Here is a 24,543-nt window from a genome sequence, read left to right on the forward strand (position 1 = left end):
TAAAAGAAAACTAGGGCTTCCCTGGTGGTGCAGTGGTTCAGAGTCCGCCTGCCGGTGCAGGGGACACGGGTTCGTGCCCCGGTCCGGGAAGATCCCACATGCCGCGGAGAAGCTAGGCCTGTGGGCCATGGCCACTGAGCCTGCGCATCCGGAGCCTATGCTCTGCAACGGGAGAGGCCACAACAGTGAGAGGCCCGCGTACCATGGAAAAAAAAAAAAAAAAGAAAACTAAATGAGTCCCCAGCAGGTACGTAATGCAGAAGTATTTAAATTTTGTGTGCTGCAATAAATAGAAAAAGTGACCCACTGTCTTACACAAATTCTGAGCTTCCCAAAGGGATTTGTGAATCATTTAACTAGGTGATCAATTAATCTGGCAAAAGGTTGCCACCTGAAAATTCAGAGGCCTTCATGAAATGAACGTTTGCAGTGATTTACAAAGCCTTGGGCCTCCTGAACATTCTCTATGTGTGAGGTGTCTTTAGTTCAATTTTAGAGAGTTGAATATTAGCATTTGGATCTGCAAATCTTTAAAAAAGCATGCTGGACTGAAGCAACTCCCCTGATCATTTTTGATCAATTAGCAGATAACTAATGTGACTTTTCTTAATAAGAAGGCAAAGATTACTCAGACAAGTTCCAATGGCTTCTTGAATTTGGGGGCAAACAGAACTCTACGAATGAATGAGTTAAGGCAATATACACCTGAGTATACACAACAAAATTTACTCAGGCCTCATGTTGTTGGGGGACTACTAAAGAAAGGTTTTCAGCAGTGAAACAGGGATTCAAAACCAGCTTAAGCACGAGGAACTCCTTTGGGAAACCCACGATGTTAAGCTCTTTTCCTTCATTATCTCATTAGTCCTTACAACAGCCTTATTAGGAAGATAAAACAGTATTTCTTAATCCTTATTCTGCCACTTACTAACTGCTTGAATGTGAACATATTATTTAATTTGCCTGTGCCTCTGTTTCCTCATCTGTAAAATGGGCATAATAATAGCACCTACTTCAAAGGTTACTGTCTGGACTTAACGAATGAATTTATGGACGTCTGTAGGGACAGTTAATTAATTGACATATTAAGTGCTCAATTATTATTATTTCAGGATGGCTAGGAAGAGAAACCAGTCAGGTAAAAAAGTATAAAAATGGTATAACTCAAAACAAGAAAAAGAAAGCACTGTAAATGAAAGAGAGAGATCCTAAATGAACAGCCCTAAGTCATAGCTAGTCAGTGAAGCAGGGATTCAACCCCAGACCTGCCTGACTGCATCTAACCATGACAGTACAGGAACTCTTAAAACCAGAGCCCCGTGGAAGAGAGGTTCTTCACCCTCTGTGCACATTAGAGTCACCTGGTGAACTTTCAAAAGGATAAAAGGATACCCGGGTTCTACCCTCAGGGATCCTGATTTGATTGGTCAGCCTGGGGCCTGAGCATCAGTATTTGTTAAACGTATCTTAGGTGATTCAATGTGCAACACATTTGAGGTATATTACACTAAGGAGAAAGGATCTAATCTCTCTCTGGACTTAACAACGGCCATCAGTAACCTGGTTAGCACCCTAATGGCGGAGTCGGAAAAAAATCACAGTGCTATTGTGTAGCTTGGTAGTTTCTGTCCTGAGAAAGAAAAAAACACGAAACATAAACGCGCAACCCCTTGCCCTCAAGAAGGCCCACTTGCCTTCAATATCCCCAATCTACCTGAGCATCATGGCAGCCAAGAACAGAGATGAGGACAAAGACTTCCTTAATTTCACTGTTAAATGGTAAAACAAATGAGCCACCTCCAAGTGCTTCAATTTTTGTGAAGAAATGTGCTCATGCAATGGGTCTTTTCTCTTTCTCCTAATCTTTGTGTTTAAATAGAGAGGTATTAAGTAGTTTTCCTTCCAAATAACTAGGGATAAAAACACACTTCAGTATTTGAATTTTCATCCTTAAGTGGCTTACAAGGGTAGCAGATCTTCAGAAATCAGTAGGAAACTTATGAAGAGCCAAACACAATTATAACCAAAAAAAGTGAAGGTGGTGATAGCTTCGTTGTTGAAGTCACCCTCCAAGAGACGTAATTCTCAATCAGAACAATAATGCAGTTTGACAACCACTAGAGAAGCACACCACAAAAACTCCCTCAAGTTGCAGAACAATAAATGGCCTTAAATATTAGTGGGACTTGAAAAGTCAGGTTAGCCTTTAAGTAGCAGGTGTATTTCACCCACAAGCAAAGACAGGAAGTGAGCAGAGGGTGAGGATGTGACTCTGATTGGGAAGGCCAACACCAGAGGGGAAAGAACTGAAAATGATCATATCCCCATTCATATATATATATATCTCTCTTCCTGGAAAGAAAAAAAACTTTCCATGGAAATTGACTATTGCCTGCCTGTAACCCTAAGCCTTGTTCTGAAACTCACTGGTGAGGCAATTACATAGCACAGAACTTTTTGAATGTGTCAGACACTACTTCTGACGATCCATGAAAAAATTTTAGGGGATTCATGGATGGATTTTAAATTTTTGATAGTTTTATGTTTATTGAAATGTGTTTTAGGAAAATAATACACTAACACTGACAAGTATTGTCACTTAGAATAAGACTAGAGTAGACATTTAAATAAAGTTGATAAGTATATTATCCTAAAATCTTGAAGGATGATGGAACACCAGCATAGGAGTGAAAAGAACATGTGAGTTAAGTTCCTGCTCGACCTTTTACTAGCTGAGTGACTTTGGACAAGTCATTTAACCTCTCCGAGCTTCAGTTTCTTCATATGTAGTGTAAGGTGGTCTGTTAAACTCTTGGAAGCCAGAGAGGATTAAAAATGCTGATCTTACAAAGGAGCTGCAAAGATGCTCTGATAGGACCAAATATCTGAGACCAGATTGGTTGTTATTTCTAAAGCACTGAGGAGACACCATGTTATAAGCGAAAGCACATCCACAAAAGTTACTTGGTCAGTTTGTGGTCATTTTATTAAGAAGCCAGAAGAATTTAATACTGCCTCATTACTATGGGGTGGAGAGGGAGGATACGTATTCCTTGGACCTTTTATATTGTGTTCCTCATTCTTTATCATGAGATAATTCTCATGATGTGGTGCCATGGTCACAGATAAACATACGTTAGCCTGGGGCAGATTATTCCCCAAAGCAGGACATTTCAGACCAGCATAGCAGTTAAGGACATGGGCTATGGAAACAGATTTGGGTTGGATCTCTGTTTTTCTGTTAGTAATTATAATACTGTAGGGAACTGAAATAACTGCAACTGAAATAACTCTAGGAAGCCTGAATTGTCCCACCTGTAAAATGTAGATGTCATACATACCCCATAGTGCATTCTCTTTCTAAACTGTGAATGGAGACAAGGTTCGTTTTTGCTCATCATGGTAGGACCACAACAAATGAATGAACAAATGAGTGAATAAGAGGCTGTGGGGATAATATTAGGTAGTACCTGATAAAGAGCTCTCAACAGCAGTGAGTGTTCATATTTATCATGGATATCTGTTTTGGTAACTCTAAACCCTTGGGCTTCTGTAGAAGCCCATGACTTTGTCATGTCCCCACCCATGACTATACTGATTGGTTTGGAGATGGGCCAATGACCTAATTACAGCAGTGAGACATTGGCTAGGAGTCCTGGAAAGAGATCATCAATTTTCTTTCTAGGAAATGAATCAGAACAAAAGGAGCATCTCGGACTGCTGCAGCCGTTCTATGAGTACGTGGAACCTATAAAAAGAGCCAGCATTGAGGGACAGGTCACTGGGAAATGGAGAGGAACAGGGCCCTGGTGACATCATTTGAGCCATGCAATAAGCAATAGGTAGAGTCATATCTACCCTGGTCTATTTGACTATTTAAACTTTATTGAAAGCTTCTTGTTTGCTTTACCGCTTACAGCAATTTGAGTTATGCCTGCTGCAACAAAAGAATCTGGATATAGCAACATTATCATCATCATCATAAATAAAATAACATTATCATATCACAAACAAAATAACATTATTATCATCATCATAAATAAAATAACAAAAACTAGGGTCAAGTGTCTGCAATTCAACAACTGAACATTTTTAGTTTTGCTTGGGCAAAATTTGAGAGAGGACTTAGCTTCGAGTTTCTTCAGAGCACAGCCACTTCCTTCTTGAATGGCTCATATTGGTTCTTTCCTGATGTCCTGAGAGATGGGGATCTGGCTAACACAAATGTTTAGAAAGGCAAGTGTGTACACACTATGCTTTTCTTTTAAATCCCGTAAAACATCCTGTCTCCCTGGTGGACAAACAGGTCAGCCATCCTTTTTCCTGGCAGTGACTGCTTTCAATGCATCACTATAATTTTCTCCTTCCCAACTGATCTGTGTGGGACCACCTCCTCAAATCACAGACAAATACAAATTGAAATACAAATTGAATCGCATGTATTCCAACCAACCCATTATTTATTTTATGGCTACACTTTAGTTGGACAAAAATGAGCAACTCAGGACTGGAAACCCTCATCTCATTTCACGACTCCCTCCTTTCTGTTCCACAGGGTTTTATTATTTTAAGAGTTTAATGTTTGTCCTTAAATTTAAATCGGGAAGGCTGGGTAACTCACTCAGCATAATGCTTTTATAATTTCAGTTATAAAGTGATATGACAATTGAAAGCCAGACATCTTTCGGTTTCCTAACACTGTGATCCCCCCACAATTTTTTGTTAATATAATATCAGAGGAATAGGTTGCATGTAGATTCACCCTAGAAGTTATCCTTCTGTAGGCGGTCGACTCAAGTGTTCAGGAGTCTGTCAGTGACTAATTCCTCGTACACAAGAACCAACAACATGGAAGATGAACAGACCTACGTTTTAAATAAAAGGATATAGGAAACTATTTTCCCATGTCCGGGTTAAAACTTTGATATTAATTCTACACAAACTCTATAATATACATTCAACCAACAGCTGAAGCCATTGACTATTCATGGAATGATGCTAGGCACTCAGGGAGAATTCAAAAGAAGTGGAAAGCATAGTTCATTTCCTCAAAAAACATCTACTCTAATTGGAGAGAAGAGACATGGAGATAGCACTCACTAGGCAGGTAGGTTTCAGAGTAAGCTTATAGATTGCTCCTTATTGTTAAGTAGCAATCAGGCAATAGAGACAAGTCAGAAAAGGGAGCTATCCATGTAGGCTAGAATGAGGAAGAAAGTGCCTAGTGGAAGGAAAACGTACAGGGTTTTGAAAGCAGCAAAGGATGATCACCAAAAGGGTCTTCAAGAATAAACACGAATAAACAGTCTCATATTATCAAGTAATATTTTTTGAAGTACTAAACCTCCTCTGACCTGTCCAACAGGTGCTAGGGGCTAGAGGGGAGCAGAAAAAAAACCATTTTGCCCATTTTAAAGAAATGGCTGAGAAATCAATTTCCTCAGAGTTCCATACCAAATTAAACACATACCCTGAGCTCAACTACCTAGTGAGCCACCAGCTGAGACAAATCGAAGGAAACTGGCCTCTTTTTACTCCTCTGGGCAGGATATATACTGAGAGCTGGTAAATGCCAGACACTGAAGGTAGGTACTATGTTTAATAAAAAATAATGGTTCAGGGCTTCCCTGGTGGCGCAGTGGTTGAGAGTCCGCCTGCCGATGCAGGGGACACAGGTTCGTGCCCTGGTCCGGGAAGATCCCACGTGCCGCGGAGCGGCTGGGCCCGTGAGCCATGGCCGCTGAGCCTGCGCGTCCGGAGCCTGTGCTCCGCCACGGGAGAGGCCACAACAGTGAGAGGCCCGCGTACCGCAAAAAAAAAAAAAAGGTTCATTTTTATGAGCACTTCTAATTATTATTATCTTGATTTTACAAATGAGAAAATGAGACTCAAGGAGATTGAGTCACTTGTCTGTGCATTGTCTAGTCCTAAAGTCCAGATTCCTCATCCCTCTCCATCAGGCTCTCCAAGTGGGGGCTTGAAATACCAGTATCACGTGGGGATGCAAAGTCCCAGGCCCACCCCAGAAACTCCAGGGCTGGGGCCCAGCAATCTGTGTTTCTAAAAGCTTCCCAGATGATTCTGATGCAGGCTCAAGTTGGAGCCTGTTTACACCATTTCTCTGACTTTTGGGGGTTTAAATGGGGTTTAGTGTAAGCCGGGGCAGCAAGGAAGGAAGTCTTTTAAACTAAGCATCCATGGGAGGACCAGAAGCTTTTGAATATCTCTGAACAGCTGATGAGTCTACGCCTGCCAGCCAGCCCATAAATGGAGCAGCTATTTATGAATGAAGGCACAGGCTGGACACAGGGCCGAACTCCTGTGACGAGGCACTCCAGGGTAACGGCTGCCAGGCAGAGGTTACAAGCCTAACCCTGCTATCGACCAGCACTGTGACCTTGGCTGAGTCCTTTAACCTCTCTGGGCCCTAATTTCCTTATCTGCTCCAGAAGGCCACTGAGTTACATGATGAGCATCGTCCCTTCCTGCTCTAAAACCCCTTGTCTTAAGGCCATGATTGCAGGGTGATACATTCAGTGGCAGGCTAAGAAGCTGGGAAGAGAAGATGACCCAGAGGCTTAAAAGATTCAGGATGGATTATTATTTAAGGAGGTGGGGGCTGAAGCTAGGAAGGGTCCAGACTGGAGGAGAGAGGCAGGGAGGAAAAACAGTACATTCCTGATGTGGGAGCCAAAGACTAGGAACAACGATGATGTGAGCCAGATGTGCCTGTGAGACCAACCCAAGCAGATGAGGTTGAGTACTGTGGAGACAAGGGAGCAAAACCCTCAGAGAGAGAGTTTTTACATTGACTGAGCAGCGGGGCCATCAGACGCACTGATTACTGTTTTTCCTTTAACCCAGTCATTTTCCATCAAGGCCAGTTTTGCCCCTCAAGAGACACTGGGCAATGTTTAGAGATGTTTCTGTTTGTCACAACTGGGTGTGTGTATTGCAGGGGTGTTACTGGCATCTAGTGGGTAGAGAACAGGCATGTTGGGATGATGCCAAACATCCTACAATTCACAGGACACCCGCCACCCCACAACAAAGGATTAAATGGCCCAAAACGTCAACAGTGCCCTGGCTGAAAATCCTTGACCCAGTGGATGAGGCCTAGCCCCATACCTAATAACTAGAAGCAGCGGATAACGACTACCGTGTCACGTAGGGTTCTAAGCACTCTGAGGCCTCCACAACACTTTGTGCTCACATTGTTTTCAAAACAGACTTTATTTTTTAGAGCAGTTTTAGGTTCACAGCAAAACTGAGCAGAGGGCTTCCCTGGTGGCGCAGTGGTTGAGAGTCCGCCTGCTGATGCAGGGGACGCGGGTTCATGTCCCGGTCCAGGAAGATCCCACATGCCGCGGAGCGGCTGGGCCCGTGAGCCATGGCCGCTGGGCCTGCATATCCGGAGCCTGTGCTCTGCAACGGGAGAGGCCGCAGCAGTGAGAGGCCCGCGTACCGCAAAAAAAACACAAAAAAAAACAAAAAGAAAAACTGAGCAGAAAGTACAGAGATTTCCCATATGCCTCCTGTCCCTATAAACCCACAGCTTCCTCCCCTATCTGTGCTTACTTTTAGTAGCTGTTTTTTTTTACCTGTAAGAAAACAGGCTTACAGAGGTTCTGATACTCAGCCAACAAGGTGCGGCCCTGGAATCTGGACTAGAGTCAGCAGAATGTGAAAGCCGATGCTTCAGAGCACTACCTAGTTCCTTCCACAGCCCTGCTGCCTTCCTTACTGAGTTAACCTGTGAGATCTGCTGTGAACACTTGAGGCAGGAAGGGGGCCACGTCTGCTTCTGAGGACCCAGGAGCCTTTAATTCAGAGTCCCTCGACTACTTAGACTCTATTATTGCATAGGATGAATCGAGAAGAAGCTAAGGCCATGGAAGCAAACAGACCTCAGAATGACAACTCCTTGATGAGGGTCCACGTGAAATGACTGTTCTCTAGGTATTTAAATGCCTTTGTGGCCATTCCTCATTCTTTCCAGAGGAGTCCTGGGTATCAGCTGACAGAAGAGGTGAACCATGAAAAATGCTGGGTTCTAGTCAAAGTAACTCTATTAGGGGCAGAAATGGCTAGCTGAAACACAAGGAAGGGAAATCATTTGCAGCATACCAACAGCTGGGCCCAAATGACATCACTCACCAAAATCAAAGGAAATGAGCTAATCAGATATGCACAAAAGCCCTTTTTGTTTGCTTGCTTAGAAAGTTACAATTTGCTTTAAAGCAAGAGGTGAAAAAAAAAAACATCTCTTTGAAAAATTCCGGCCCTGATAATTTGCTTCTTTAAACTGTTTTCAGTGATTGGAGCAGACATGAAAATAAAATGCTTGAAATGTTCTCAGGTCTCTGCATATTAGGAGGAATTACCACAGGAATGTTATTTTCACAGGTTCCTGCCAGACCTTTGATGGTCCTCACCCCAAAGAAGTTATTCATTGGTCTTTGTACACTACATCCCTACACATTTTGAACTTCCCTTTCTGTTTCATGGCAAGTTCATCCAATCCCGTGGTTGAGTAAATGCATATTAAAGTAATGGTAGAAGTCTGTGGGTAAAAAAGAAGCTTCTTTTATTCTTAAATAAAAGAAGCCAAAGGCAAGGAATTCCAAGTGACCCACCTGGTAAAGGGCAAAGAGGGAGGATCCAGCCATTCCCCAAGGATGCAGGCAGGAGATGGTGCCAGGCAGGTCTTGGGTTTTGGGACACTAGTATAAGCAGCAAGAGAATGAAAGGAACGGAAGACATCGGGTTCTAGCCAAATCCACCTGCTGCTTCTCCTGGCCTCTTACCACAGAGCTGAGCTGGTAGAACACAGCAGAATTTTATTGTCACATGCAGTGACCCAGCTCAGTCCTCAGTTAGGAGCTCGTTGAAGGCTCCCAGAAAGGAAGGCTCTCAGGGGCCATTGCTCTGAGGTGATAAGGTGCGGTGAGGGAGTCATCGTTTGAGGTTATGGAGTGGATGGGGTGGGATCCAGTTAACTGTGAGGTACGCTCTTCTCTTGAACTAATCCTGAGACAAACTGGGTTAGCCAGACTCAAGGACAGTCCAGCTGCAAGGCAGGATAAGCAACCCCCCCCCCCACATTTATAATGGGGCCTGAATGGACACCTGAAAGTGTCAGGGCCCAAGAGGCAGAGGCCCTTCCTGCACTCCCTCACCCAAGGCCTCTATTTAAGCTACTCCTAGGGAAAGGGAGATTTTATGGCAGCCTATGGGAAAAATAACCTCATAGTTCCTTTAAGAATGTTTCTTTTATTTATTTTTTTGAAGAAAAAATAAAAGTTTCTCTACGAGTCTCTGGAAGTTTTATGAAATGTCTTTTTCTATGACTGAATAAGAACAAAGAACAATAAAAAAGTTATTAAAAAAGTAAAGAACTTGAATACACATTTCTCCAAAGAAAATATACAAATGGCCAATAAGCACATGACAAGACGCTCCACGTTAATAATCATTTGGGAAATGCAAATGAAAAACACAATGAGATAGCACTTCACCCATTAAGATGGCTACCATCAAACCAACTGGAAATAACAAGTGTAGGTGAGAATGTGGAGAAATTAGAATCCTTGTGCTCTGTTGGTAAGAATGTAAAATGGTGCAGCTACTGTGGAAGACAGTACAGCAGTTCCTCGAAAAATTAAAAATAGAATTACCATATGATCCAGCAATTCCACTTCTGGGTATATATCCAAAATAACTGAAAACAGGGTCTCAAAGAGATATTTGTACACCCATGTTCATAGCAGCATTTTTCATAACAGCTAAAACGTGGAAGCAACCTAAGTGTCTGTTGATTGATGAATGGGTAAACAAAAGGTAGTACAAATATACAATGGACTATTATTCAGTCTTAAAAAGAAAGGAAATTCTGACACATGCTACAACATGGATGGACCTTGAGGACATTATGCTACGCTTATCATAAGCCAGCCACAAAGAAACACATACTATCCCTCTTATGTGAGGTACCTAGAGTAGTCAAATCCATAGAGACAGAAAGGAGAATGGTGGTTGCCAGGGGCTGAGGGCAGAGAGGGAAATGAGTTATTGTTTAATGGGTACAGAGCTTCAGTTTTGCAAGATGAAAAGAGTTCTAGAGATGTATGGTGGGAACGGTCACATAACAATGTGAATGCACTTAATACCACTGAACCGTATACTGAGCAATGGCTAAGTTGGTAAATTTCATGTAATATGTATTTTAGCACAATTAAAATTTAAAAGTCATTCCCATGAGGTGTGGCTGTGGAGGTGGAAGCTATCTATGTGATCTGAAAAAGTCTGATAATGGTAACACTATTACAATCTACTGAGTATTGACTATATGCCAGGAACTATACACAAATCTCATTTAACCCTCACTACAATGCCATAAAATGGGCTTTATTGTTCCTTTGTTTCAGATGAAGGAACTGAGGCTCAGAAAGGGTATATATCTTTTCTATCATCACATAGATACTAAGTGGCCAGAGGGTTTGAACCCAAAACTGTGTGGCTCTGAAGTTCACACAGCTGACCACACGCTGCCTCATGTAGATTCCATTCATTAAGCCCCGTAAAGGAGGCATCATCCTCCCATTTTTAATAAAATGAGGACCCTGAGGCTCAGAGAAGTTACATGGATGAAAGCTCTAGAAAGAGGCAGAGCCGAGATGCAGAGTCAGGTTTGCCTGATTCTAAAATCCTACCCTTGGTCCACTACATAAACTCGATTGATTTCATTAATTTTAAAACCAAACCTGTATCTTGCCCAATGACTTCCATCTTGACTGCAGCGTCTTCCCATTTGAAGGCATAGGAGATAACATTCACTAAACTCTGAATAGTAGCCCATATTTCTAAGTACTTTACATGGATTCACTAACTTAACCCTCACAACCACTCCAGGAGGTAGACTCCATTATTGTCCCCATTTTAGAGATGGGGAAACTGACGCACAGAGAGATGAAGTGAACTTGCCTCGGACATAAAGCTAGTGGTTAGCAGGGTGAGAATTCAAAGCCAGGCAGGCGGGCTCTGGAGAGGTCATGCTCTATAACCACTTAGCCACACTATGAAATTAGAATTAACCTGAGGATTTAGCGGAAAATCTACACTGGAAAAGTTTGATTAAATAAAAGACTTAGTGATGGAATGGGATGATATTCAGGAGAGTTAGTTTTCTGGAAACAGAAAATCCTATCTGCTATTTGTTTAGCGGGATTTGTTCTCAGGCAGTTCAACTGAACTTACTTGTATTTCTTTTAAAAAGTTGTTAAATACTCAGGCTGCTATGTTCAATAGCTCTAGGAGCTACTTGAATCATCTGTAGTAAAAGCTGACTGTTGATAAAAGATGCTACTCTGTGTGCCCCAGCAACATATTTCAGGGGAGTTTTGAGGTTCTCTTTAGAGTCCAGCACATTCTGGGTTAAGATGAGGCCCTTCCCTGTGCTGCTATCATCTCTTGATGAAAAATTGTGGTGTAGATAGGACACCCCACTGGGCCAGGCCCTGGACTGGTACCTCCCAGATTTGGTATAATTTCAAAAGCCTCGAAGTGTTGGGCCACTGAACCAGTTCTTACCTGGGTGGTCTAAAGTCTGCAGGCGAGGCAGAGCCGTCAGTGCCCATCATGTTCAGGAGAGAGCCTTTGGCTTAGTGCATTCAATTATCTGTGGTATTCGTGTTATATATCAATGCTATCTCTAATACTGTATCAATTATCTATAGGATATAGTATTCTCTACAATATCTCTAATGCATGCTAGAGTTGAGGACCAACTGCTCTAGATCAAAAGAAAGAACAGAAGGAAAGTCTATACACAGATGTCTGGGTGTCAAACATTCCACCTTTGGGCAACCTTCAAATCCTTGGCTACAATGGAGGATGAATGAAGAATTCTGGTGTTCTTGATTGCCTGAGGGTATAATTTTGTTCCACTCTGTTTTAATATTCAACAGGTATAACCTTAACATACAGTAATGGATGTGTTTGTGCTTGTGAGTCGTATCACATAAGTGCGTGTGTGTGCGTGCGTGCACGCATGCATGTGTGTAGTTTGGAGGAGGGTATGTGCTCAGGTTGTAAAGTGAGCTCCTAAGTAATGGGTTTGCTTCACCCTCTGCTTAGATAAATCTACTGCAGCCTTCAGGCAAGGGGTCAAGTGAAGGGCAAACAAATACTGTTCAACAACAAAAATTAACCAACACATGACTCGAATTCCTTATTTGTGTCTGTCAGACTGCAGGTTCTACCTGATATACAACTGCCATAGAGTAGTGGTAGGAGTGGGCGCTGGACTCAGGATGCCTGGGTATAAATCCTGGTCATGCCACTTACTAGTAGGGTACCTTTGAACAAACTACTTAACGTGGGTAAAATAAAGATTAATTTAGGATAAATTCGATAAATTAACAGGGTTTGGAGGACAGAAATGAAGGGAAATACAAGAAAGGTGCTTAGAACTGTTCCTGGAACATGGTAGGTGATTGATAAATCTTAACTCAAGAACTTTAAAATCTTATTTCCTCTGGTTCTCTGCAAGCTGCCCAGCACTCTTGCTAAACCTTACCCCCATTTCTTCCTCTAGTCCTATGACTCTCCTCCTCTTGCTGCTCCTGTATCTTCAAAAGCTGAAAGAACCATTATAAAGGGGAAAGGCCAGGAAGAAACTGAACGGATAAAACCAGAACTCTGGGATTGGGCGGGAAGATGTCTAGAAAAATTTACACTTTCTTTTCATACACACATAAGGCATTGCTATCATCTCATTATCTTCACTATTGTTGGAAGCAAGCTCCAAAGAGCAATTAACAACTGGAGCTTTGGAATCAAAGACCTCTGGGTATGAAAACTTGCTTCACTATGACCATAGCAAGGATCTGACATCGACAGAATCTGTTTCCTTTTCCATAAAGCATAACTGGTAATACTAACCTTATTGGGTTATGATGAAGTTTCAAGTCGTTAATACTATAATGTGCTGGCATGTAGTAAGTGCCCACTAATCAGGGGTCATTGTTATTATGTTTTTCTAGTTCTACAAAAACAGGAGGCAGTATGGGAAGAGAACATTAAAGTAGACACTGTCAGAAAACAGGAAACCTATTTTCAGCTTTGCCCCTAAAATGACAGCTCCTAGAACTTCAATCTTAAGCTTACTGGTTCTTGCTGTCTTACCCAGAGTCAAGAAATTCTGCCTCCTTGCAAAGAATCCACCCTTTTTCTAGAAGCTGCCTAAGAAGGAGGGAAAAACAAAGCCTAGTTTCCCAGGTTGCCACTCTGAGCATAAGAGCCACTTGGAGGGCCTACGAGCAGAGGACAAGGAAGGGGGGAGGGGGCTCAGGACTGTAGAGGAGGGGGTTTGGGCCCCCAAGCCCCAAGCATCAGGCTGTCTTCCAGGTCTAATTGCAGCCCATTCCTGAGATCTGTCGTCATTCACGGAGCCATGATGTGAATGCCTCAGCATTATGGGTGGAGAGGAGTTAGAATATCTATGAAAGACACACAAAAACACATGCTGACCCCTTCAAACCTATGACCATATTCTAAGTGGAGCCAAACTAAATGAAATCAAGGTCTCTGTCCAGCACTCGAGCGCCAGTGAAAATAGGAAATCAGTGTTTCTCTAAATTCAGAGTATATTACCTTAGTCATAAAATTGGGGACTTTCAAATCTAATTTGTTCAGCGCTAGTGCCGTTGAAGGCTGGGCAGGGTTCCAAAGGAAATCACCTCCACGCAAACAGAGATTAGCAGCTCTCCACTGGAGACATATGGGAATGATTCCCTATAATCTCCAGTAATTGTGGCTGTATTACATTCAAATCCTGTTTTCAATTTTCTTAAACTTCTAGACTGATTGTGTTATTAAATCATGCTGGCTGATGTGTTTAATAAGGACCTATTAAATGTTTATAAAATTAGGGAAATAAATATGGGCTTTTAGTCAGATTGCCCAATGGATCTGGTAACCTATTGTTAAAATAACAGCCCTGCTGTTAAATCTGGGTTCCCTGACTATAACCCTGGTACTCACTTTAGTATGCTATCCCGGCATCCAAGCAGAGGTCTTTATTCTAACACTCTGTTCGCTAAAGAATTTGGCTTCCCCCTTTGCACTCCACAAAGAAAGAAATAAATTCAAAGGAGACTACCTGGAAGATGTGGCATCTTGGCTAAGAAGGAATGTCACCCCTGCTTCCAGTGAAGCTGTGACAACACCAATTTCCAGCGAAGACCCAGAGAGACCAATTTTTTTGTTGTTGTTATTGTTGAACTATTCACCTGGCTTAATTTCAAACGGGAAATTGCACCAAAGTTCTCCAAGGCCTTCAGTATGAAGATATGATCAGTCTTTAGAGGGGGAAGGAATACTTGGCTGGGATTTATACAGCAGGGAGAGAGAATAAAATCCATTCTTCAAACAGAGGGGCTTACTTAGGAATGATTTCTCTATTGAATCTTGGTGATCATGGATGATTTGAGAAGTACAGTTCTCTGAGACATCCCTCAGACTAGTTCAGTAGCTTTTGCTTCCTTGGCATTTGAAAGCAAAAACTAGCAATCCTTGCAGAAGGGATGCAGGCATGGATGGCTAATGCCATCTTAAACCAGAAGGCTCACAGGGCCCAGGAGTACAGGTTGCCAGGGGAGGGGGATTTGCATCCAGCTCCACATTCAGTCATGACTTAACCTGGGAAAGGTGTTTTCTTATCTCTGAGATGGAGATGTTAACAACATCCACCTCCATGGGTTGTCGTAAGGATTAAATAGGATTATGATGCATGTCAGTCGTGGTATCTGGCACGAGGTAAGGGCCCAAAAATGGTTGCTAAAAAAAAAATGAGAAGTGAAGAAGTAGAGACCAAGGTCCAAACCTATGATTTCTTTTAAAGGGCTAACAATAATTATGATAAGTTAAAAAATAAATACTAACACAACATGAACTGTCTGAGCACACTCTTAAGTGTGGCATTAAATGCAGGACTGCATGATTCTCGTCCAAAGCAATTCCCTAACACAGACACAAAACCATAACTTCAGTCGTCCCTGCCAAAACCCTCTCAGCCACCTGGCCCTAAACCACAGTTTCCTATACCCTCACCACAGCTCAAGTAATTCTGTTATCTGTAGGGCAAACGCAAACCCAAATTTCTTGGACGAATTAACCTTTGAGTTTCCCCTAAGGAAGGGGAGGGCAATTAAACAATCTTTCTGGTACTTAAAAAAAAAAAAAAAAAAAAAACCTACAACAACAAACCACATCATTATCTTGGTATAAACATACCCCCTCAAGATATTTCCAACAAGTGTGTTACCTCCCTCCACTCACCCACTACTGCCACCCCCATTCCAGAATATTGCAAAGCGATGTGGGAGCTGGCCTGGTTTACATTAGGGGCTCTGAAAGGTTGGAGGAGAATTGGATAGGAGGTTAATATTTGGCAGAACCTTGTAAATGACCTGATTGTTAGTTTATATTGCCTACAGTCTCCAAATCACTGCTGCTTGTCAGAAAGGCCCCAAGTGTGGCCAGGTAGTTACACACAGCAGTGTCACAAGTCAGCTCCATGGAGGGACACGCTTACTCTGCGTGTGTGTGTGTGTGTGTGTGTGTGTGTGTGTGTGTGTGTGTGTGTGTGTGTGTGTGTGTGTGTGTGTGTGTGTGTTTCCCTTGAGTGTGGGCACAGGCAGCCGGACGTCTTTGCTTACGCCCAGCCAGAAAACAGCAGAAACTCAGCACGGCAATGATTTTTACAGATTTTTTTTTGTGTCTGCCCTCAGGGGACCTTCTCCCAGTTTAATTGTCTAAGGGGATTGTTTCCTTGTGGGATTGTATTTCAAAATGTTCCTGTTAAAATTTCTTTCTTAGAGGGAAGGAAAGAGAAGATGGAATTTTAAAAAAAAATCTCTTTAAACACATAAACCCACAATCATATAAAAATTCACCAGTGTATCCTGAAATTAATAGAGGTGTTTTGAGATGCATAGATTTTTAAATTATTTGTCTAAAGATATGTTTAGAATTGATTCTATTAAAGGTGCATAAATCTCGGGTTCCCTGCCCCACTCCAGTACCTTGGAAATGAATTCAAGCAAACCAACTGAATTTTAAGTTAAGACAAACAGGGGGAGAGATCATTTGTCTCCAGTTATACATGAAATAGCTTCTAATAGCAGATGCTGAGTTCATGAAGTATATGTTCGACCCCCTTTGATATAAATTCCATCATCAGCTCACAAAGATATTGTATTTATGCATAAGACAGTGCTCTCTAACATGAACTCCTATAAATTATGAGAACAGAAAATCCAAATTTATAAGATGCCATTTCTGGATTTATTTTTAACGCTCTTGCTCTCATATTACCAAACAAATGCCACATTAGCAGAGCATGAAAGCTTTTTACTGGCATAAGCTAGGGCCATGAAATTCACAGCACAGGCTGGGTGGGGGGAAGAGGGGGGAGGGTAGGTACTTATGAAGAAGCAAAGAGAAAGTGTGAAAGGGACCAGGGTTTCGGAGCGCTTGGGAGGTCCCAGAGCCTGCTGTTTGCTTTAGTGTAGACAAGTTCATCATCTTCCTTTGAAGGAAGGCACATTACTTGAGCCATTAATGATAGCAAACGTAGGTGATTATTTTTATTTCCTAAGAAATATGAGTTCGTGTTTCCCCTTCCAAATCCCACACAGTAGCATCAGACCCAATTCTCCTCTGCATCTTCCACTAATTCATTCAATAATTCACGTGTTCATTCATTCATTCATCAGGTATTTATCAACTGCTTAATATGTGTCAATCGTTCAACTGAGGAACTGAGGACAGAGTCTAATAAGGAAAACGGTATCGTGTAATAGTAAGAACATAAGCTCTGGAGCCAGTCTGCTTGAGTTATACACAAATGAATAATAATAATAATAATAATAATGTTGGCTAACATTTACTGAATGCTTATTTGGTGCCAGGCATTATTCTAAATTTTTACATGTGTTAACTCATTTAATCTTCTCAGAATCCTGTAAGGCTAGATACTATTATTTGCTTATTTTAGCAATGAGAAAACTGAAGTTAAAAGTAAGTTCTCATAGTGAGTAAGAAGTAGAACTAGTATTTAAATCCATGGCTTCCAGGCCAGAAGATTTAATCACTATCTTGAAAGGAGTAGATGCTCCTAAATCAATCAATCAGTCATCAATCTTCCAGCTCTGTGCTTCACTGACTGTGTGACCTTGGACAAATTCGTTAACCATTTAGTGTCTCGGTTTTCCCATCTATAAAATGGGGCTAATAACAGCGCCTACTTCATATCATCAAGATGAAGATCAAAGGAAAAGTTCTACCTGTGCAGCACTTAGAACAGTCCCTGGCACAGGAGTGTGCTCAGTGCTCGCTCTTAGTATTTATTTATTATTATCATCATTACTTGATAAATCCCTTCTCTCTTTCAGTTCATAAGAAGGATGCATTAAGACATCAGGATTTAATTCTCTTACAGAATCTGGTTGAGGACTGGTCAGATTCTAACACGGTTATCAACCAGCAGAGATACCAAGAAGGTTTTACGTCATAAAGGTGATCTGACTGGTCCAAACCAAAACACCAGAACAGTCTAGTAAAAATTGCTGCCACCATTTTGTAGTTCAAGGAAAGTTTGGGGGTGATGGGTGGGTGGGATTCAGTGGCCAGCTCTCTGAGGCTTCAATCTTCCATCTAAGTCCCCACATAGGGCACAATGTCCCCTGCCCCCCAATTATCAGTCTCTCTTCAGGAAAGGCTTAAGGCAGTGCCTCTGAGCACTTAAGACCTTTGATTGTTTGCTCTTTTTAAAAAACCCAAAGGCCATGAGGGCAGGCTGCTAAAATATCAAAATGCACAAGAACATTTAAATGGCAGCTACTCAGTTAAGAGCTCATTCTGTCCAAGGCGGGGGTACCAACCCCATTTCAACCTGTCTTCAGAAATTAGCTCTTGTTTATTCAGTGTCTTATATTCTGTCTCAGACAAAGTTCTTGGTGGCAAGTAACAGAAACTGAATGGGGGTGACTTATACAGAAAAATAATTTAACAAAAGGATATAGGGGAAAACACCAGTGGGAAACAAGCACAGAAACTATGAGCCTGGAAGATGACCCTGACCTGTCACAAAATGATGTGAGCAGGATAGTGCTTCCTCCAGTGCTGAGCACTCAGCTCTGGAACTTGTATCTCTGGATCAGGCTATCTTGGGAATCATCCTTCCCCTGATTTCCGGGAAACTACATGTTACCTGTTCCCACTCCCCCCATTACTGCCAAAGAACTCTGCACAGGCCCTGCTTCTTTGCAGCTCTATCTTCAGGTCCAAAACTAGGAATAGATACATATGACTGGCCCAGCCTAGGTGTATACCCTTGCTTGTCTTGAAAGCAAGTTTCTGGCATTTCAGATTCTACAAAAGGAGACAGACTCTGCCTGTCTCCATATCTCATAAAGTGGGGGATTCCAAATTAACAGGGAAAAGGTTAGCTGCTACCAGACAAAAATAATGACAAGAGGCCAGTATATCTTTCCAGTTTGAGCAGTGATTCTCTGGGGATGACTCTGCCTGCCTCCACTCAGGGACATTTACAATGTACGGAAACATTTTCGGTTGTCACAAAATTTCGGTTGCCACACCGGGAGAGGTGTCACTACCGTCTAGTAGGTGGAGGGCAGGGATGCCGCTAAATACCCTGCAGTGCAAGGGACAGCCCCCAACAACACAGGATTAAATGGCCCCAAATGTTAATAGTGCCAAGATGGAGACACGCAGTGTCAGGCTGAAAGCTACACGTGGACAGGGACCCTCTCTGGTTTTTCTCACGGTTGTGCCCTGACAGTCATCGAAGGAAGGGCTCTATGTGTTGACTAGATAAATAAAAGAAAGGGTGCATTAAGAGATGTCCTTGATTGTCCACCAGTGTCAACAGCAAAGGGGCCAACAGACTGTTATTTCTTTTTGTTTCTGATTTCCTCCTGGCCACCATGGCTTCTAACCCATGGCTGTCCATGAAACAGAAACCTAATACCTACGTGTCAAATGAATAAACTCAGAGTAAAGTTCAGCGTCTAATCAACATCTACAAAGCCCTCAGTGATCTGGCCTTCCTTCTACTTCTCAACTTCCTCTCCCACTGTTTTCCTCCTTGCTCACCCTGCTCCAGCCACACTGGCTTCCTTGTTATGCTTCCTCATATGTCACCCATGGTCCTGTTCCCGCTTCCTGGCATGTTCTCTGTCCTCTCCACTTCCCAGGGAGCTGCACAGCTCACTCTCTCACCTCCTTCAAGTCTTTGCTGAAATGATCTCTTTCCAGGTATGCTTAAACTGAGCACCCTAAGAAGACGCCCCTGCCACCCCAACCTTGGCATTATTACCTGTACACTGCTCCTTGGTTTTTAAACAGCTTTCTATACAATTGCTATATATATATTATATAGAAATTTAATATGTAATAGATAATTGATACATATAATTGATATACAAAGAACTGTGCATAATTCATGTGCACAACTTGATGAATTTGGACATACGCAAACACCCATGACGCCTCCCCCACAAGCAATGTAACAGACATGTCCATCACCTCCAATAGTTTCTTTGTATCCCATTGGTTTTTGTGGTAAAAACACTTAGCATGAGATCCACCCCCTTAACAGATTTTGAAGTGCACAACACTGTACTGTTAACCATGGGCACCATGTTGTACTGTAGATTGCTAGAATTTAGTCATCTTGCATAACTGAAACCTTACACCCATTAAACAACTACACTGCTCTTTTATTTCCTACAGAACTTATCACTTTCTAACATACTCCAGAATTTACTACTATGTTGTGTTTATAGTTTATTATCTGTCTTCCACCACTAGAGTAGTGTTTTTGGTTTATCTTGTTCATGATGTATCCCACTGGCTAGAATGGTGTCTGGCACATAGTAGGTGCTCACTAAATGTCTGTTGAGTGAACAAACAACTAAATCAACCCCAAGACATGGGACAGAGTGAAAATACAAACAGTACCCTCAAAAGATGTTTAAACATTCACAGAATGACAGATCCATAATGGTACAACAGATGCACAGGACTTCTGGGTGTTTGGCAATGTTTGGGGCTGATGCTGGGAGCAAAGCACTGGCCCTGCCAAATGCAGCCTCCTGAGGCTTACTGGGTGTCAGACAGGGGCCCGGGGGGGTTCCAAAAACAGCCTCTGTTTCTCACAAGTCTGTGAGGAAAATATTAGCATCTGAATTTTACAAATGAGGAAACGGGGGCTCAGGGAGATTATGCAGCTTTCTCAAGGGGAACTGAACTGGAAAGCAACGAAGCTGGGATAACGATCTGGTATCCAAACCTCGTGACACTGAATCCTACCCGGAAGGGCTGTGAGCTTGGCGGGGCAGTTCTCATGGTTCTAGATCTGTGGAGCCTGCACCAAATGGCCACGTAGAGGCGAAGAATTTCCAGATTAACAGGCAAAGAAGGAAGCAAAGTCATAGTGTCACCACAAAAGAGAACTCACCAAACCACCATTTAATTTTCTGGCTACCTAGTAATAATATACTAACATATTGTGTATACATAATGATTTCATATTAACCATCTGATTAGCACCTATAAAACCCGATGCGTTATTTAGACCAGAAGATTTGTCCCTGTTTTACAGATAAGGAAACAGAGGCATGGAACGATGTAGTGACTTGTACCAATATGGGCAGGAGTGGAATTCAGTGTTCTTTCTGTTATTCTACCTTGCTGCTCAATATAAAGTAGATAGTCATTCTCATAAGTAAAAAAATACATACAGGTGTGTATATGTGTACACCCATGTAAATATAAGTGTGTGTGTGTGCATATGCACACATATGAGTTTGAGTGTGCACGTGTGTGTGTGTGCGTGTGCAAGCCCCAGATGCTAACCTCCAGATCAACACGTGACCATCTCAACACTTAGGTTCTCTGTATGCTCCAGACACAGCTGGAATTTAAGAAGTGTCACCCTGAATGAGGTATGAGTCAAGACATCTGGTCTCTAGAAGTGACCTTCTCACTTACCAAAAAAAGACCTTGCTCACGTGATCTCCAAATTAGAATGATTCCCTGATCCTAACATGAGCCTCTGAGTTTCTGCCCATGCTATTCTCCTCCCACAGTTTGTTCTCTCACTTTGTCTAGTTAATTCCTATTCATATTTCACAACCTAGCTTGAACTTTACTTCCTCGGGAGGGTTATACTCTCTCATAGAGCCCTGAATTTTCCTTTAATGGAATTTAGCATAGCAGTTTGAAACTATCCTTTTATTTGCATACTGTTTGATCAAAGCCTGTTAGGCTATAACTTGCAAGAAAATAGGAGACTTGTGACTTTTCCTTGCTTCCCTATGCCCAGGGCCGAGCGCTGAAACATGGTAGTTGCTCCATTACCCTGTGCTGATCGAATGAATGTGGTGCAAGACCAGGGCTTGAGTTCAGTTTCCACTAATAGGAATTTATGTGAGGAGTAGCACCTCCTAAACATCAGTAAACCAGCAACTACTCTCTCTCCATAGCAACATTGAAAGATTAACCATATTTAGGACATTCTGACTAACTATTTCAATTCTTGTAGCAGATTGAAACAATTTTTATCAGTAAGCTTCTGGTGACGCTATGACATAAATGTCAAACCACTAAGATGTCTTTATTCTACTGCAGCCTTGCTTTTCGCCCATACCTGATCTGTATAAGATGTGGCCAAAAGCTCTCAGGGTGATGTTAAAAATGAAGAATGCTTCTCCAAAGAAATCGAGCAAGACTTCACTTGGTAAGGTTTCTTGGGAGTATCTACTTGCAAAGCCACTTGAGCTAACCACACGGGATGCTGCATCTCATGACCTTATGGTTCCACCCTGTTTTAAACCAAAGTATTCTGCCCAGCTTGGTCATTTTCTTTCTTCATTACACTTAACGCCAAGTAACTTTTGGTCCATTTCAAAAGCTGAATCTGTGCAGCAGGGATGAAGACTGACCACCATCAAAGCCAGTCAAAATACCCTTAGGCCTTGGGTGTTCTTGTAATGGCAGCCTCCCCGGGAAAAATATACAGCCTCTTAGGGTGACCACTTTGCACATGAAGAGTGTTTATGTGGTTTGTTTTTTAAGACAGAAAAATTACTTGATATAGTCACAACTCAAAATTTTTTAAAGTTAGATGATCAAGATAAAACCAGTTTTCACAGAACTAACCTGATCGTATTTGATTGAGACCTCTTGATATTATTCATGGGAGATGAAGCAGTAAATAATGCTATTTATTGATATGTTCCTTTAGCTCACGAGGCTGTAATGTCAGAAGGATTGAGATCATGTCTTTCATATGACCGCTGTAGCCTCAACCACGAGCGCAGTGCCTAGAGGCACTGTAAGACGGTGCCGACACATTCTCACTTGCCCAACACAGTCTCTGTTTACTCTGGGTTGTTCTGGTATAATTTTGCTCTTTCACTCTTGAAAATGTCCTAGTCTGGGAGATAAATTACACAGCAAGAAACGTTTTTGACTGTATCATGGGTGAAAGAATGGATGACTGACTAAACAAATGAGTCACACATCTCTCATCCGTCTGAGATGTGTGATGAACAGATAAGCTGGCTTTCTGAAAACAAAACCAAAAAAGCTCTGATTTGTAATACTTGCTGATTTCTGCAGTGTAAATGCTCCCACTAAGGCTGATTCTAAGGTACCAATGTTGCATCACTGAATATGGGGTTGGGAAGAATGGTGTGAGCTTCCTAGACCACTGTTCCAGTAGTTCTAAGTTATACATATGTGAGACACCAAATTGAAAATGAGCACGTGGTTCGTTCCAGGAATGACAGTAAACAAAGTTTAACAACTGATATGACATCAGAATGGATGGTGGTCTAACTGCAGATATGAACTATAAACGACAAGTACAACAAAGTAGAGCATCCCGGCCCCCAGGGAATTGAAGTCACCACTTTGACCTCATCTGTCCTGTGCACTCTCTTCCCAAATGTACTGACTTAGTTTGTCAGAGGCAGGGCAAGGACAATAGCAATATGACTTCTAGGTCCTGTAGTAATCTTTTGGTGTTTCCTGGAATTTTGAACAGGAGCAGACTCGTCCTCCCCTGTGTGTGGTGTACTCTCCAAAGCTGCCAGTGGATCACAGAGCACCACAGATCCATGCTGGGAACTCCTGCTGGCCTGCCCTACTGGAGAACATCCCACAGTTTCTCTGTTACCTTGATGTGGAATTGAACTGTACAGGAGTTAGACAACATAAGCTAAAAGTATTCTCAACTTCGCTTTGATTTAGGTAGGGGAAAAAAATTTTTTTAAGATAAAATAAAACATACTCCCAGACCATCAAGACCACAGTTCTTAGAAGATGTGGGCAAACTTTCAACCCTGTCAAGAAATAGATAGGTGCTCTAGTCGACAAACTGTTAAAGGGAAATGAGGACAAATCAAAACTCCTCCTTGACTTCTGTCTTAGTCCATCCGGGCTGCTATAACACAATACCGTAGATTGAGTGCCTTATGAACAACAGAAGTTTATTTCTCATAGTTCTGGAGGCAGCGGTAGAGTCCGTGTCTGGTGAGGACCGGACTCCCGGTTCACAGACGGCTGTCTTCTCACTGTGTCCTCATAAGGAGCAAGAGAGCTCTCTGGGGTATCTTTTATAAGGGCACTAATCCCATTCAAGAGGGCTCTACCTTTATGACCTAATCACCTCTCAAAGGCCTCACCTCTAAATACTATTACATTGGGGATTAAGTTTCAACATATGAATTTTGGGGGGGACACAGACAATCTATAGCAGCATCTTGAAAGTCGGCTAGAGGAAGCCTAGCGAAGCTGCTGCTTTGATGCTGGAATGCATCCCGCTTCCTCTGCAGAGAACAAAGAGGAGCAGGCAACATTCCTGAAGGTTGTTAGTCTCCTTAGGTAATTGATTCCTGGATGTCACTGTCTTCGTACGATGGTGAGGACACGCTTACTAGATAGGAGGATGGAGATAAAGGTGTTGCCAGTTTGGAGAAGCTCTATACATAACCAGAATTGACTGTCAGCTACATTGCAGGATTTGAAAACATTGAGAACTCGCATATCACACGCAAGGGCTGACTTCATGGGTATGCAACCCACACAGTTACACAGGGTCCCATACGTACAAGGGCCTCACCCTTGGTTTTATGCTCTGCTGTTGCCATCTTGAAATTCTCAGTAACTTCTGAACGAGACCCAGAAATTTCATTTTGCGCCAAGCACTGCAAATTGGTTTGTTTCTTTCAAAAGGGCCATTAAAGGAATTAAGGTTTGAATTTTTCAAACTGTCTACCCTGACGACTCAGAGTTGCCATCAATGTGTATCATGAACCACCAAGAGACGAAGGGAAGGCCAACAGAAGTATGTATTACTTTAATCAGGAAGGATCGTAGATTTCTCCACCTGTTGGCAAAGATATATCTTATCTGAACAATTAACCCATTATAACCAATCAGAAGACACAG

The sequence above is a fragment of the Leucopleurus acutus genome, assembly GCF_964270905.1.
Source record: "Leucopleurus acutus genome assembly, chromosome: 3".
Lineage (NCBI taxonomy): Eukaryota > Metazoa > Chordata > Mammalia > Artiodactyla > Delphinidae > Leucopleurus > Leucopleurus acutus.